We start from the raw sequence: 15692 nt of genomic DNA on the forward strand, positions 1-15692 counted from the left end.
AATGTTGCTTTTGTTTTTTTTTTATTTTTACTCCGAAGTGGGAAGGCCATTACATCCATGTTGGATGCAAACAAAAATTTTCATATGGCCATGGCATCCATGTTGGATTCAAAAAAATTGTTTTTTCACAAAAAACCAAATATTATCTGTATATTCTTATCTACATTTTAAGACCATGACCATCAACATTAGTTGCGTCGTTCTTGTGTTATAAGCGTTTGAAGGTAGCCATATTGATTTTTTTTTCGATTTTTTAAAAATCAAATGTGAAAACTTTTTTATTTTTATTTCTAATTTTTCGAAAAAACTTTGGTAATTTTATATACATATCTGTTTAACAATCTTATCAGGATCCATTTAAGACTTTTATCTGAAAAGTTCATTGCGTATATCTCGAGATATTCACATTTCAATGCAACCATGTCAAACAAATTTTTGATTATTTTTTTCTATGAGAGTTTTTTTCAAATCTCGTTTTCTCCGCTTTTTTTTTTTTTGTTTTTTTTTTATTTTTACTCAAACAAATTTTTGATTATTTTTTTCTGTGAGAGTTTTTTTCAAATCTCGTTTTCTCCGCTTTTTTTTTTTTGTTAATATTTTCAGATATTTTTGTATGAACACAACAATTAAACTACCTTGGCACTACTGTTTTTATCGAGAGAAAGTAAAATCTGGATAATTATCTGGATTTTTCAAAAATCTATACAGATAAAGTTTTTGTTGTTTTTAACACGTAAATTGTTTTGATTTCAAAAATCTCGATGTCGTTTTTTTGCACAAAATCTATATAGATAAACAAAAAAACACACCTATTATTTTTACTTTTCTAAAATACCCGATGGTATTTTTTTGTCAATATGTTCGCTGTTGACTTTGGAGACTTCAAAATTTTTCGTTTCGCTTCAGCACCGTACTAGGCTTAAGCAAGCAAAATTTGTTTTTATTATCCCTGTTCAATTGGAGGTGGAAGTCTACTAATAGTAGATGTTTTGGTTAATCTAGTACTATTATCAACTCATGCTCTTTTACAAGAGTAGATACGATTTTTATTGAATTCGTTGAAAGTGCTTTCCATTGAAAATCGCTAGTAACCAAACCTCAGTAGCTTAGGGGAAAATACAACCACCAACAAAGTCACTTTGTAGATGTATGTGTTGCCTTACCCTTCAAGCAATCGAGACCGAACTGTTTCTGAATCGGCTCCGAAGTGAGTCCGAGCTTGAACTTGCATCGGGCTCCAAGGCGACTCAAAATAATATGGAAATTATAATCACCGCGGAGCCAATTGCATATGTATTGGTGTGGTGAAAATCTCAATTCCTCGAAAACGGAGATGAAGTCGTTTGAATGACGTTTGGTATTTGGACAACGAGTACCGAAAATTAGTGACATTTCCAACAAAACCAAAAAGACGATTTATTTTGTTGTTTTGCTTAAAATATTTTTTTTTTAATTTATATTGGCACTCATAGCTAAGCTGCATTTACACTCTTGGTTACATCGCCGGTGTGTAAGTTGTTCGTTTTTTTAATAAAAAACCGAACAACAAGAGGGTTTTACTACTTACATTCTCTCGTTAAACGGTGTTAGTTCAAGAACGAACATCGTACATCGGTGATAAAACTGAGAGTGTAAATGCAGCTAAGCCTTCAAATGCATTTTGCAAATCTTCTTTGCCTTGCTTCTGTGTTGGTTTTTTTTAAATAATAGCCTGAAATGTCGACGACGACGAGCTCTTATGCACTTATGCTCTTATACACTTTAAAATAACGGTTTAAACCTAGTTTACAGTTCAACGCATAACAAAACTCAATTTTCAAAACCATGATTACGATCAAACGTTTTGACTCTTGCCGTCTTTTTTTAATCAGTAGAAAAATATAGGGACAGATAACGGCCATATGTAAACGAACGTATGTCATGATTCGACCCCAGCTTGAAAGCAAAAATAGAATCATAAAATGAAAAAGTCGAATGAAAACTCCAATGATAAAAAGATTTGACATAGCTAAACCTCAAACGTGATGGTGGAAGTTTTCTTTGTAAATTAAAAGCTATTATGTGTGAAGTTAAGGCTAAAAAAAACTAAGCAAACAAGGGCTTACCCTGCAAACCAAACCTCAGTAGTTTAGGGGAAATTACAACCACCAACAAAGTCTATACTTTGTAGGTGTATGTGTTTCCTTATTTACCAAAATCTCTCCCCTCAAAATATTGTAGTTTTGTTTCTCCTGAAAAAAATAAACTCTTTGGTAAATGGAAGGAAAAGAGAGCGATGTATGCAATGCACAAAGTTTTGTCTCTTTTGTAATGGCGGCGCGCCATTGATTTGACTTTTCCTGCATTTTATATTTTCTAGTGAAACCTTGATAGCCGCAGCAACATATTCGTTAAGAAAAAAAAACATTTCTGTGCTCCATTTGATAGATAAATAGAACAATTTAACTTAAAAAATAAATAAAATCTTCTCAGTCTTATATGTGAAAACTATTTTTAAAAAAAAAACAATCTACCGCACAAATTCTTCGGCACGCCACATAAATTCCACCACCATTTCCACCATCAAAATGCACAGCCTCAGCCTTGTGCATTTAGAAAAAAAATGACACAAAAACAACCACCAATTGATTTGGAAAATAAAGGTATGCTGATTATAAAATTGATAAATTATAAAGTTGTTGATTTTTCTGTCTTTTAGTGGCGATCAATTCCAGACATCATTGACTGAGTTTACAGCAGCTTCAGCCTTGAGCATTTAGAAAAAAAAGGCAAAACAAGATACAAAAACTACCACCAAAGTGCAGACTGCAGAGTATTTTTTTTTTTTCATTTTTCTCAACTGCCCAGGCCACAGTGGCGTGTATTTTGTTTTTAAAAAAAAACTATTTTGTGTTTTTCCAATAAAATATTAAATAATAGTTGTTTAAAAGAATTGTTTGTTTGTTTTGAAGATTTTTTTATTTTCAGATGAAATTAAAATATGGATTTTAGCAGTACGGATATAAACCCATGAAAGTGCTCCAAATAAGTACTTTAAAAGTACAAGTTTCAGTGCTTTTTCTGTAGGTAAAAAAGTACTGCAAAATGTACATCAGAACCACTTCCAGAAGTGCTTCGCTGATGCACTTTTGAATAACATTTGTCTGTACTATTAATGGAGGGGAAATTTATTTCATCTTGCATGCAAGAAAGAGATAGCTGCTTCACGTATTCTTATATACAGAAAGTATATAACTGAGTTTTTTCCCGTTCTCCTATCTTTTTTCAGTGGAAAAGAAGTACTTCTTTTACGTACATATTTCACCGGTTTTTTCTGTAGTTCTGCGTTTGCTGGGTAGTTTTTAGCGTGTGCATGGAAATGATTGTCAAACAATACGCACACCCTTGCATAAATCTAAAGAACCGTTTTAGATTCTTTTCATTCTTCTTTAAAGTGATTTTACACAGTCGAAAGGAAACCCACTTAAAATAGGGGTATTCACGATCCGATGCAACTGGTCTAGTATCATTGCAAAAGTGCAAAAGTGCAAAATCTTACAACACTACAACAACAAAATATATGGATTGAAATTTTACAATGGTCTTGCACTTTTGCTATACCCTAACCCTATTGCAAAATAAAAATACAATGGTGTAAAATTTTTTTGACAGATGGCAGCTCGCCGTCGCGTGTCACTCATGATGAACAGTTCAACTTTTTTATTCTTATTCTTTTTTATTTTGTTTCTTTTGATGCAATTTGTGAAAATAAATTAACCCGAACACAACAAAGAATGAAATTATAAAAAAAAGAAGAAGCATCGGTGGAAAGACAACTCCGAAAAAAAAAGAGTGAAGCTGATATAAATCATATCATGGATTCCATTCAATATTTACTATAGATAAGAAGAGGCACAGTACACATAATAAGGTAATATATTCCGAACGTTGTCAAAATTTGTTTGTCCAAAATGGGCACCAATCTGTCAGGTCTGCCTTTAATTTTTATATTTCAGTAAACAGGAAATTTGTTTTTGTTTTAATTTATAAAATGTCATTTTAAAATATTAGGTATAAATTGAAAAATAACAAATTTTCTTCGTGTTTCATCGCGGAAAATGGTAAATAATTGTTTAAAAATTAGTGGTGTGCGTGGTTTATCGGTTTTTGTGCGTTTTTCGTCAGTATTTTAAACAATTAAGAATTCGGTAGCTGACATTGGTCGCCAAAGTGTCATGTTTTGACAATCTGGCGACCAATGTCAGTTCGGAATATATTACCTTTTTATGTGTACTGTGAAGAAGAGGTGCGTTCACGATCTATTGTAAAAAAATAAAATTTTAAATTTTTACTAGGTCTGATGCACCAGATCGTGAATACCCCTAATAATCTTATTTTAAAGTGTAAGAGACTTCATCTCTTACGATATTGCCATACAACTAATTTAATACTTAAACATATACACGGCAACTCTTTACGATCATGCATTTGCATTGACTCCGAAAAGAAAATTTTTTATTATACCTAATTCGTTTTTTTTTTTTTTTATAAAAACATAAATTGAATTAGATCTACAGATCAATTCTCTCACAAAATATTCAATTTTCACTTTCGTACAATATACAGATATATTAGGGGTATTCACGATCCGGTGTAGCAAAAAGGTGTAAAAATGCAAAATTTTGTTTTCTACTACTACAACTACAATAGACAAATTTTGCACCATTGTATTTTATTTTTGCAATAGGGTTGGGGTATAGCAAAAGTGTAAAAAAGTTTTAGTCTGTATATTTGGTTCTTTTATTTTAAGAAAATGTTACACTTTTGCACTTTTACAACGATACAAGACCATTTGCATCGAATCGGGAATAAACCTAATGTTTAAACAATGATTTGTACTAACGTGTTTCTTAAGAATTTCTCTAGTTTCCTACACTTCACGGAGGTTCGAAACTTGCACCTTTTATCACAACACAACCAATGGCTACCAACTATGAAGTAAAGTGTTTTCTGCTGAAATATACATGCCTGAACACGTTAACAATAGTTTCCGTACACTCCACCCTAACAAAACCTTAGGAAAACGAAAAAACTGTGCCAGGTGACCGTAACTGGTGACCTGCAAGGGTGTCGGTCACTGGGTAGTTTACCCTAAATCTTTTCATTTCATTTAATTTGTTGTTGCACTGCTGTTGTTGGCGTTGTTGTTGCAGGTCCTCCATTGTTCGGCTAAAAATGGCTGGCAGCTGGGTGTTTGGTAGAACAGTGTACAAGGGTGGTTTTTGAGATTTTTTTTTCAGCGAGGCAGATTGCTGCTGAGGTCGCAAGTTATTGTTTAAAATTATTATTTTCCTCGTGATCCAGATCAGTTCATTGTTTTTATTAGCTTTACAACAAAAGCATGATTTTGTTTTGTTATTGTTTCGCAAATAAATAAATGATCTGATCCGGATCTCGAGGAAAATAAAACACAAACTGAACAACTATACGATACGACGACGAGACACTTGCAAAAAAATATAAAAAAATGACCCTTTGTAGTTGTACAAAGCATCCTTTGCACAAGGCGTACAACAACAACAAATTTCAAATCAAAAGAGAAATGTCAAATTTGAGTCCTTGACTCAAGAGGCATCGTGTAATTGTACACGCCTCACAGAATGATTATCAAAAGAAAATTCGAAAAAAGAGTCAAGCCTTTTGAGGCTTCGTGTAATAGCTGACTATGTATGCACGCACTTTCCATTTATGTTCACGACAAAATATTTTGTTTATTAGTTTTATGAATTTTTAATTTTATTTACATAATTTTTTTATTATTTAAAATATTGAAAACAATTAAAAATACAAGACGACCACACGAGACGAGACACTTGCCAAAAATTTCCAAAACAAAATGACGCTATTTGTCATTCATTTCATTTTTTGCCTTTTCATACTTTTTCACCACGATTCTCTATTGGTTTTTGTGTCTGAAAATAAAAAGTTGCAAGTGTGTGAGTGCAACCTCGTGTAATTTTGTATTTCGCATTTTGAGATCGGAGTGTCAAATCTGAGCTCCGTTTTCTTGCTTGAAGGGTATTTACCAAAATTTCTCCTCACAAAATAGTAGTTTTTTTTCTCCTGAAAAAAATAAACTCTTCTTTGGTGAGTGGAAAAGAGCACGACGTATGCAACGCACAAAGTTTTGTCTCTTTTGTAATGTGCAAAATCATGTGCTTGCGTTTGTTTTGACTTTTGCATTTTCATATTTCATTTCCATTTTCTACATCTATTCAAATCTTTAAATCATCATAAAACTCAGCTATTACACGAAACCTCAATAGGCTTGACTATTTTTTTCGAATTTTCTTTTGATAACACAGCCACACAAAAAAATGAAAGTTCTAACCTGGGGTTGCGACTAGGTTTTTCATATAGCTTTTGGGTCGCTAAAACCGAATCCGAAGTCCGTTTTGCTCCATCACGTCAGGTTTTCGAGATAACCTCAAAAAATGTCAGATAAGAACTATTTTTTTTAGTTTTGAAATTTTTTGAAGATATTTCAAAAACCTGACATGATACGACAAAATAAACTTCGGATTCGGTTTCAGCGACCAAAAAACTATATGAAAAGCCCAGTCGTAACCCCAGATAAGAACTTTTGTTTTTTTGGTTTTGACATTTTTTCGAGGATATCTCAGAAACCTGACGTGATAGGGCAAAATTGACTTCGAATCTGGATTCAGCGATCCAAAAACTATATGAAAAATCTAATCGCAACCCAAGGTCAGATTTTTAATTTTTTTTTTGTGTGGCTGTGCAATCATACTGTGCGCACACGATGACTCTTGAGTCAAGAACTCAAATTTGACATTTCTCTTTTGATTTAAAATTTGTTGTTGTTGTTGTATTGCAGCAAGAAGCAAAACGAAATGAAAGGGAATAATGAAAAAACAAATAGTGGAAAAAGAAACGTCAAAAAAGAGTCTTAAAATTTTGACCCACGACTCTCCGGTCGGTTGATTTTTTGTTTTATATTTTTTCGCTTTTGCACTCATTAGTTTTGAAAAGAGGCACGCCCCTTGAGGCTTTGTGTAATTGTTCAAAATATTGCTCAAAGATCATCACAATTTATGGGTTATGATACGAAAATATTAAAAAGTCAAATAATATGCTGCATCTGCATTCACAAATCTTGCAGGGTAGGTTCAATTGGAAAACAATTGATCGAATTTGATTTTATTTTGAGTTTAATTAAAGTTTCCGTGAAATAATTGGCACAAAAATTGTGGCATCATTGCGTCGCAACTCGCAAGGACTGGGCTGTCACGTATTCAGCCATCGATATGATAAACTCTCTGATGCATTCAATGAACGCTGATCATGACTTGAAGCAGGAACAAATGAATAAATCATCGATTATCTCGTCCAAGGGATTTCTTGAGACTTTATGGAGTATGTGTACAAATCATGTGGTGAGTTAGAAACATTATCATTCATTATTTAGAACCTCAGTAAAGAGGCCTCGAGATAAAATTTTGAGAAAAACGAGAAATTCGGAAATTGTTTGCACAGTTTGTAAGGTCCACAAAACACTTATTGCAAAAAACTAATTTGCTAATGAAGGTTGACATTTAATCTAAAACATGGTCTAGCCACATTTTTACTTTTTAAATTTAGTTCATACCTTATATTAATATTTCAATAACAGTTTTTGCAAAATAGCCGAAAACAACTTTTCTCTTGTATAGTTTATGAGAAACTGAAGTGGAAAACACATATGATATATATGTCAATTTAAAGGTAATGAATAAAATTAGAACATGGTCTGAGCGGATTTTTCATTTTTTGTCCTAATTTTGAATAATCATTTCATGAAAAACATCAAAATTGCTCATTTTCTCATGCATTTTTAAATGTGTAGTTGTATGAAAAAAGCAATATAATTTTCCCCAAATGACAAAATACCTTCTTTCAAATTGATCCAACAAAAAAAAAATAATCAAAAAGCTACTTATTATTGCAAAATGACACAGTTAAAATAACTCTATTTTTTTATCAAAAGTCGTTATTTTCTGTTAACGGCTAATTTTAGTTCATCGATTTACCACCAGGGTTGTTTTTTCGAAGACACCCCTTTTTTTGTTTGAAGTTGGAAGTAAGAAGATACAAAAAAAGGTTAAACAAATGTAGAATGCGACAAGTGATAGGTTATTTTTGTTTTCAATAACATTGCGGATCTGTGGATGTTAGACAGAGACATGGATGTAGGTACATAGATCTTTATATGGATATGGTGTTTATGGACGAAAACTGGTTTGGAATATAATATTTTCATAAAAAAGTGGTGTTTGTACCAATTTATGTAGAAATAAAAAAACTTGTTTTCATGTTGTTGTTGTGGATGACATTTGAGTTGTTTGTGTATCTGAGAAATTTTTTGCATTGTATAACAATTATAATTTCTCAGCGGAAAAGTAGGTAGACGATGTGTATTGTGGGTGCTTTGTTTGTGTAATGAAATTCACAGTTTCTTATGTGAAGGATTGAAGAAGGATTGCTTTTCATGTACTTGTTGACTTTTGGGTTGGTAAAAAAAAGTATGAGGATTGAAAAAAATATGGAATGCGAAATTAGAGTGGTAATTATTGTAGATACCATGCAGCGGCCCGTCGCGCCGATACGCGACGATACTCCTAAGAAATTTCTTAGGAGTATCTTATAGTGGGTACCTGGGCGAAACGCTTTATAAATTTTTGGAGTTGAGGTCACTTGAACTTATATTGAATTATATTCAATCACTCCACTTAAAATAAAAATAATTTTAATAATTTTTTATTATTTTTGTTATTTTTTTTCCGTTATTATATAAGCCTGACCACGGGCATAGTGTCTGAATTTCAACAAATTCCCTTAGAATATTATAATTCACAGTATATTCATGCTGTGAGTTTTATATAGTGTCGGTAAACATCGACCAAAATAAGGCGTCTTAGTAAGGGTACGACAGATCTAACTGATGAACCCACTGTCGTACCTGGGCGAAACGCTTTATAAATTTTTGGAGTTGAGGTCACTTGAACTTATATTGAATTATATTCAATCACTCCACTTAAAATAAAAATAATTTTAATAATTTTTTATTATTTTTGTTATTTTTTTCCTTCGTTATTATATAAGCCTGACCACGGGCATACATTTTCTAAGTGTCTGAATTTAAACAAATTCCCTTAGAATATTATAATTCACAGTATATTCATGCTGTGAGTTTTATATAGTGTCGGTAAACATCGACCAAAATAAGGCGTCTTAGTAAGGGTACGACAGATCTAACTGATGAGCCCACTGTCGTACCTGGGCGAAACGCTTTATAAATTTTTGGAGTTGAGGTCACTTGAACTTATATTGAATTATATTCAATCACTCCACTTAAAATTAAAATAATTTTAATAATTTTTTATTATTTTTGTTATTTTTTTTTTTCTTCGTTATAATTATAATAATTTCAGTAAGCGAAAGAGTTATTAGTATTATACGGAAACATAAAAGAAAAACTATTTCCTTATCTCACACATAAAATCATTCAGTGTTCCTTTCCATATTTAGTCCCAGAACAAGACTGCAAACAAAAAAAGAAAACAAAAAAGTATCTTCTTATCTAAAATCATTCGCATCCGCATGCAATAATAAATGAAAATATTAGTTGAAAAGAGGTATGGTAGGTATTTAAAAATTGTAAATGAACATATTCAATAGTTCAAGTTATTCAGTTTCTAATTATACTTACCAACCTAGATATTAAAAAATTAAAAAAAAAACCAAACTTCTAAAATTGAAAACATGTCCATACCTACCTGGCTTCCTTACCTACCACAACATTGTCCTAAAACCTAACCGCATTCTAGTTAGAGTGTTCGAGATAAAATTGCAAGAAAAAATTACTCAACTGTCATTGCTTCATAACGAAAAAAAAAGACAAAAAAAAAAAAAACATGACAAAAAGTGCTTCGCGCACCACATTACAAAACCAAAATATATAATGTATACTTTTTTCCCAAAAAAAAAACGAATACATACACTTGATTTCCTATACCCAGACGAAATGATGTGTAACAATAAAAACGGCACACTTTGGTGTGGGCACCGCTTCTTCTTCTTCACAAAAGAGTAAACCGTGCAAACGAACAAAAAAAAACTGGTTGTGCGAGTTCTACACGTATGCGTATCTACTTCTTTTCTTCTTTCTATTTCTTTTTTTCTTGTATCAATAACAATCGAACGATGTTCGTTCGAAGTTCAAACATGTTCTTAGGTCTGAGTTTTTTTTATTTCATTTTTATTCGAAGATACGAATCTTCGAATCTGAGTTCGAACTTTTGTCCGGAGGCTTCTTAAATGACTTTCTTTCAGAGTCATGGAAGGAGTGCCATTGTCTTGTCAGCGATGTTGGATTTTCTTACATTTGCTTTGTGCGTACCCCTTCAAGCAAACAGGTCCGACCTCGGTCCGAATCCGCTCCGCCTCAGGCGGAGGTGAGTCTGACTTCGAGGCAGAAACTGGTCCGAAGGCGGCTCAAATTAGTATGGAAATTAGAATCACCGCGGAGCCGATTTTATATGTATTGGTTTTTTCACCACGATTTCTCCTTCGACTTTGTGTTCATATACAAAAAGTTGCAAGTGTGTGAGTGCAACCCCGTCCTTCGCGGTCGGAGTGTCTTTTCTGAACTCCGTTTTCTTGCTTGAAGGGTACCATTCAGCGAACCAACATATGGCAAACAGTTTAATATGCTCTTTTAGTTGGTTGCTGAGCGGGGGAGGTATTTGTATAAACTATTCCAACATCCATCTCCGGTAATTGCCAAAGGGGCTGGGTTGGTATTGCGTGCCATCATCGAGGAAGAGGAACTACCAGTTGCTTAGAATTTCGACCCACGACTCTCCGGTCGGATAATTTTTTCTTTCATCTTTTTTCTCATTATGTTTAAAAAGACTCGAGCCTCTTGAGGCTTTATGTAATAGCTGACTTAACACCGTGTAAAATTTTTGACACTATTGAGTTGAATAAAAAAATTTCAGCTGTTAAAAATTTATTGAGCTTTGGACCTGCTGATATTTGGGTTAAATTTTGTTTGCACATGGTTTTGTTTTGTTTTGTTTTGTTTTGTTTTGTTTTGTTTTGTTTTGTTTTGTTTTGTTTTGTTTTGTTTTGTTTTGTTCTGTTCTGTTCTGTTCTGTTCTGTTCTGTTCTGTTCTGTTCTGTTCTGTTCTGTTCTGTTCTGTTCTGTTCTGTTCTGTTCTGTTCTGTTCTGTTCTGTTCTGTTCTGTTCTGTTCTGTTCTGTTCTGTTCTGTTCTGTTCTGTTCTGTTCTGTTCTGTTCTGTTCTGTTCTGTTCTGTTCTGTTCTGTTCTGTTCTGTTCTGTTCTGTTCTGTTCTGTTCTGTTCTGTTCTGTTCTGTTCTGTTCTGTTCTGTTCTGTTCTGTTCTGTTCTGTTCTGTTCTGTTCTGTTCTGTTCTGTTCTGTTCTGTTCTGTTCTGTTCTGTTCTGTTCTGTTCTGTTCTGTTCTGTTCTGTTCTGTTCTGTTCTGTTCTGTTCTGTTCTGTTCTGTTCTGTTCTGTTCTGTTCTGTTCTGTTCTGTTCTGTTCTGTTCTGTTCTGTTCTGTTCTGTTCTGTTCTGTTCTGTTCTGTTCTGTTCTGTTCTGTTCTGTTCTGTTCTGTTCTGTTCTGTTCTGTTCTGTTCTGTTCTGTTCTGTTCTGTTCTGTTCTGTTCTGTTCTGTTCTGTTCTGTTCTGTTCTGTTCTGTTCTGTTCTGTTCTGTTCTGTTCTGTTCTGTTCTGTTCTGTTCTGTTCTGTTCTGTTCTGTTCTGTTCTGTTCTGTTCTGTTCTGTTCTGTTCTGTTCTGTTCTGTTCTGTTCTGTTCTGTTCTGTTCTGTTCTGTTCTGTTCTGTTCTGTTCTGTTCTGTTCTGTTCTGTTCTGTTCTGTTCTGTTCTGTTCTGTTCTGTTCTGTTCTGTTCTGTTCTGTTCTGTTCTGTTCTGTTCTGTTCTGTTCTGTTCTGTTCTGTTCTGTTCTGTTCTGTTCTGTTCTGTTCTGTTCTGTTCTGTTCTGTTCTGTTCTGTTCTGTTCTGTTCTGTTCTGTTCTGTTCTGTTCTGTTCTGTTCTGTTCTGTTCTGTTCTGTTCTGTTCTGTTCTGTTCTGTTCTGTTCTGTTCTGTTCTGTTCTGTTCTGTTCTGTTCTGTTCTGTTCTGTTCTGTTCTGTTCTGTTCTGTTCTGTTCTGTTCTGTTCTGTTCTGTTTTGTTTTGTTTTGTTTTGTTTTGTTTTGTTTTGTTTTGTTTTGTTTTGTTTTGTTTTGTTTTGTTTTGTTTTGTTTTGTTTTGTTTTGTTTTGTTTTGTTTTGTTTTGTTTTGTTTTGTTTTGTTTTGTTTTGTTTTGTTTTGTTTTGTTTTGTTTTGTTTTGTTTTGTTTTGTTTTGTTTTGTTTTGTTTTGTTTTGTTTTGTTTTGTTTTGTTTTGTTTTGTTTTGTTTTGTTTTGTTTTGTTTTGTTTTGTTTTGTTTTGTTTTGTTTTGTTTTGTTTTGTTTTGTTTTGTTTTGTTTTGTTTTGTTTTGTTTTGTTTTGTTTTGTTTTGTTTTGTTTTGTTTTGTTTTGTTTTGTTTTGTTTTGTTTTGTTTTGTTTTGTTTTGTTTTGTTTTGTTTTGTTTTGTTTTGTTTTGTTTTGTTTTGTTTTGTTTTGTTTTGTTTTGTTTTGTTTTGTTTTGTTTTGTTTTGTTTTGTTTTGTTTTGTTTTGTTTTGTTTTGTTTTGTTTTGTTTTGTTTTGTTTTGTTTTGTTTTGTTTTGTTTTGTTTTGTTTTGTTTTGTTTTGTTTTGTTTTGTTTTGTTTTGTTTTGTTTTGTTTTGTTTTGTTTTGTTTTGTTTTGTTTTGTTTTGTTTTGTTTTGTTTTGTTTTGTTTTGTTTTGTTTTGTTTTGTTTTGTTTTGTTTTGTTTTGTTTTGTTTTGTTTTGTTTTGTTTTGTTTTGTTTTGTTTTGTTTTGTTTTGTTTTGTTTTGTTTTGTTTTGTTTTGTTTTGTTTTGTTTTGTTTTGTTTTGTTTTGTTTTGTTTTGTTTTGTTTTGTTTTGTTTTGTTTTGTTTTGTTTTGTTTTGTTTTGTTTTGTTTTGTTTTGTTTTGTTTTGTTTTGTTTTGTTTTGTTTTGTTTTGTTTTGTTTTGTTTTGTTTTGTTTTGTTTTGTTTTGTTTTGTTTTGTTTTGTTTTGTTTTGTTTTGTTTTGTTTTGTTTTGTTTTGTTTTGTTTTGTTTTGTTTTGTTTTGTTTTGTTTTGTTTTGTTTTGTTTTGTTTTGTTTTGTTTTGTTTTGTTTTGTTTTGTTTTGTTTTGTATTGGTTTTTTTTTATTGAAAACGAGTATCATGGCAGAAAAAATTTTAAACAAAAATCCATACTGCTGAAATTTTTTTATTAACCTCAATAGTGTCAAAAATTTTACACGGGGTTAACTGTTTAACGCAATTCACAGACGTCGTTGGGCCGTGTGTGAATTGCGTTAAATAGTTAACACCGTGTAAAATTTTTGACACTATTGAGGTGAATAAATAATGTTCAGCGTTTAAAAATTTACTGGGCTCTGGGACCTGGTTAAATTTGAGTTAAATTTTTTTTGGCCGATGTTTTATTTTTTTTTTTTTTTTTTTTTTTGTTTTTGTCCGTGGGTAGGTGTTGAAATCTTCAAAAGATTCTATGAGGCCCGGAAAACGCGTGCTCATAGATATGTGGGACTCTTAACCACTAAAACCACCTCCTCCTCCCGATTGCAACTAAGTTCAGATGGAACTTATCTAGCAATTTATCTTTCTCGAAGTTAAGTTACGTGTTGGAGGTAACTTTCCGATGAAAGTTCCTACTGATGATATTTAAAAATAAATAAATAACATTTGTTTTAAATTAAATCATTTAAGTAATGGTTTAAATTTTGTTATCAAAAAAATACTTCAAAGGAAGTTAAACAAATAAAATTTTTTAAAATTTAAATTTATATTAATCAATGCCGATATTTTGAAATAAAGGAATTAAATTGAAAAATTTCACTGTACCAAATCGGAAGGTTTAGTCCTTCGCAAACGTCGTACTAAGTTTGTCTCGTCGAGTATTTCTAGTATTGTTCTATTAGTATGTTCCACTAACCGTTTTCGATGTTTTTGGGCAAACGTTTTTATTTCTTCGCGAACCGTGGAGATTCCAAGATCCCTGTGAAGATCTTCGTTTCTTATACCCTACTAACAATTTTGCTTCTATAATGCTTTACAGAAGCAACAATTGCATCTGTAAAGCTTTACAACACCAAAATTGTTTGTCGGGTATACCCCGGCGCATTTACAAATGATCTTAATAATTTATTTTCAAAGGTTTGTAATCTAGTTAAATTTGTATCGCGGGTACAACCCCAGAGTTGAATACCATATGTCCCAAGAAGAAATGCGCCCAGCATAAAGCAGAGAGTACGGAAAACATGTATCGCGAGCTTGGGGAAATATCTGATCCAGCTGCTGATGCAAACCACACGGAGAAAAAATAAGGTATGAACTACCTTATTTCTGGTATATTTAACTTTAATGTAAAGTTTAAATAGGGATGACTCCCCAATAAAATGGAATTCACCTTATTTTTCTAGTAAATTTATAGCTTAGGATTAACTTTACAGTAAAGCCTTTTTTTGTATGACTTTCTAATAGAAATTACTAGAAAGTTAGGTACATATTTTACCTTACTATATAAGGCTGAAAATACTGATTTTTAAAGTAAATTGAACTTCTCTATCTAAGGTATATAATTTAGTTCCAGATTGGATCAAATAAAGTCAATTTCATTTTTATTGATGACATTTTTCTAAATAAAATTGTATGCATTTATCTTACAAAAATTAAAATAAAAAAGTTGAATTTTGTAATTATTGAAAAGCATAACTAGGTAACATGTACTTAATCCTCAAAGCTATTTAGAAGTAAGTAACGTATGACCCTGTTATGTTTTTCAATAATTACATAAATTACCTAGTTTATTATAATTTTGTAAGGTGCAAACAAACAATTATTTTATTTAGGAAAATATCATCAATAAAAATGGAATTGACTTTATTTGATCCAATTTTTATCTAATTCTTCATGAATTAATTAGATTGAATGATGTTAATCCATGTGGTTACCTATATATTATTCTAACACAAGAAAAAAATATGGTATCCGTAATTACGGAGTCAATAAAAACGCATAAAAGAACACAAAAAGTAATGAAAACATTTCACTTCCAAAAGAAAAACACAAATGAGAAAAGAATTTTTTTAGATTTTATTTCTAAAAGCTTTGACAAAAAAAATTTCCAAAACACATGGAAGACAAAATGGCAGACTTTTCAATGACAGCAATTAAGAGTTATTACTATGTATAGGGGAAAATTCCTAGAATTAGGTAATATTATTACCTTAGTGTAAGGTAAAACTTATTCACAGAATATTTAAATTTGTAAAATATGTTTTACTAGAATCTTAAAGTGAAAAGAGTCATACACTTTTTTGGATGAAGGTTTATTTTACTCTACGTAAAGAAAATATTGCTACTCGTAAGGTATATACTACTTTATTCACCATAATTTTCTTGTAAAAATTACTTTACGGAACCAAGAAATGTTCAATACGTAAGGTAAATTTTACTTAAAATCTAGGGCTTTTTACTTTAATTTCCTTAC

The sequence above is a fragment of the Episyrphus balteatus genome, chromosome 2, assembly GCF_945859705.1.
Source record: "Episyrphus balteatus chromosome 2, idEpiBalt1.1, whole genome shotgun sequence".
Lineage (NCBI taxonomy): Eukaryota > Metazoa > Arthropoda > Insecta > Diptera > Syrphidae > Episyrphus > Episyrphus balteatus.